We start from the raw sequence: 2,358 nt of genomic DNA, 5'->3' as shown, positions 1-2,358 counted from the left end.
TAGGATTATTAGCTATGGATATACAGTGAAGCTTACCAACATTATGTTGAGATCTTTCATCCATCTGGAGCTAAGTTTTCTGCAGGGTGAGAGATAAAGATCTAATTTCATTGGTCTGCATATTAATATCCAGGTCTCCCCAACATCATTTTATTGATGATGCTGGCTGTATTCTATAATGTACACCTTTAGTATCTTTGTCAAAAACAGGTAGCTAGGTGGGAACATGCGGCTGTCCCTCGTAGCCACTATCTCCCATGGCCGCGTCTACCGCTGATTGGGCCTCGGTCCCGAGTCTCATATCCACCTGCTGCGGAACATGCTCACCGGCCTAGTGTGCCACAAACATATCGAGGTGTCATGGGCACGCGTGGACAAGAGGAGGGGCTACACGGAGAAGCTTATCGACTATGGAAAGCTAGGAGACACCAACGAATGAGCCATGCACATGGTTGACTTCTGGCTCACTGAGAAGGACTTGATCCCAAAGCTGTTTAAAGTACTAGCACCTGGGTTCCAAGGTCAGAATGGGAGCTACACAAGAATGCTGCAGATCCCGAATCGGAAGGAGCAAGATCGCATCGAGATGGCAGTGATCGAATATAAAGGGAACTGCCTCCCTCTCCTGCCTCTGCCTTACAGAGACAGCAACCTTACTCTCCTAAACCAGCTGCAACTGGGATTGAAGCAGGACCTGCACCATAACTAGTAAACAAGCCTCCACAGCTCCCACGCGGTTCAAACGCCAAAGACTTAACTGGAGCAGGCGAGTGCACAGCTCTCATAGGTGTGTTCACAGGCCTTGGAGCTCTTATAATGTGTGACAACTGGAAGTGGCGTTGTCAAGTGGCCTGTGGAAATGCAGCCCAGACCTTCCTGCCGGCTCATGGTCCTCTCTTTGCACAACAGATAAAATTTTGATGTGACAGTATGAAACTGATTTTTTTTTCTTTCCTGGGATTTCTGGAAAGTGAGAGGCACCTAAGACAGTAAATCCACAGCTTGTGTTTCTGAAAAACAAAACAAATCAGGTAGCTGTGGTTGTATGGACTTACATTTGGGTACAGCTTTCTATTCCTTGATCAAGGTATCTTTTTGCCAATGTTATGCTGTTTTTATTAGTATGCCATTATGGAATAATTAGATCAGGTATCATTATCCTTTCTGTAATATTTATTTCCTCAGGATTTCATTAGCTATCTTCAGTCTTTCTTTTCTACTCTATACAAATTTTAAAAAGTTGTTCTATATACATAAAAAAATGGCCCTGGAATTGTATTGGAATTTCATTGAATCATTAGATTATGTTTGGTGAAGTGGTCATTTTTCACAATAATAATTCTTAACACTTTGTGAGCATGGAAGTACTTTCCATCTTCTAGTATCACCCTCAATTTTTTTCTCCAGTGTTTTCAAGTTTTTATTTTGGAAATCTTTCATTTGCTTTGTTGGGTTTATGCCTAGTATTTTAATTTGGGGTGACACTGGAGGTGGGGTTTATTCCTTATTTCTTTTTCATTGTGTTTGTCATTGTTATATAGGAAGGATACTACATTGTGTGCGTGTGTAGATTTGAACCCTGCCTCTTCGCTGATTTGTCAGTTCTAAGAGTTATTTGGTAAGGGCATTAGGGTCTATTATAGATGAAATCACATCATATGAAATAGGGATATTTTGGTTTTGTTCCTGTTCATATTCATCTTTTTTTTGTCTTATGACAATAATCAAGCACTGTATTGAATAAGAGTGAAGAATGAACAACCTTGTCTTGCTCCTGACCTTAGTGGGAATGCATTTAGCTTTGCTTCATTAGTATTATGTTAGCTATAGCTATTATATATTTCACCTATTACCCTCCCCACCCCAGCAATGTATCCCAAGTACTATGTATGCCTTAACAGGTATATCTGCAATATATGTTTATTGTTGTCCTAATCATGGTAGATGAGGAAAAGAATCTGCTTAGATGTCTATCAACTAATGAATGAAGAATAAAAATGTTGTACATATACACAATGGGATTATTATTCAGCTGCAAAGAAAATCACAATTATGACAGTTATAAGTACATTGGTGGACTTGGAAAAAATATGATTACTGACCTCATACCTCAACTAGACCTAACATATATCTACAGAATAACCCACCCAGACACCAAATAATATACATTCTACTCAAAAGCCTATGGAAAGACTCATGAGTAAGAAGAAACCTTGGATTATGATGGAAATGCTTGAATGTAATTGTGTCTATTTGAGTTTGTTTATTTGCTAAATTCTCAAAATTATGTAGTTAAAATGGATGCTTCTATTCCAACTGCCAAAAAATGAACTTAATGTTATGTTAAAGCTGAGAAAG

General features: G+C 39.1%; 1 pseudogene; it reads left to right on the top strand.

Annotated features, from left to right (window-relative positions):
* The first annotated feature begins 226 nt into the window (after window positions 1–226).
* On the top strand, window positions 227–757 carry LOC102905939 (large ribosomal subunit protein bL17m pseudogene; annotated as a pseudogene).
* The last annotated feature ends 1,601 nt before the right edge of the window (window positions 758–2,358 follow it).

The sequence above is a fragment of the Peromyscus maniculatus genome, chromosome 18 (genome assembly GCF_049852395.1).
Source record: "Peromyscus maniculatus bairdii isolate BWxNUB_F1_BW_parent chromosome 18, HU_Pman_BW_mat_3.1, whole genome shotgun sequence".
NCBI classification, from domain to species: Eukaryota; Metazoa; Chordata; class Mammalia; order Rodentia; family Cricetidae; genus Peromyscus; species Peromyscus maniculatus.
Note: the sequence above shows the minus strand (reverse complement) of the source record. Positions and strands in the feature narration are given on the sequence as shown.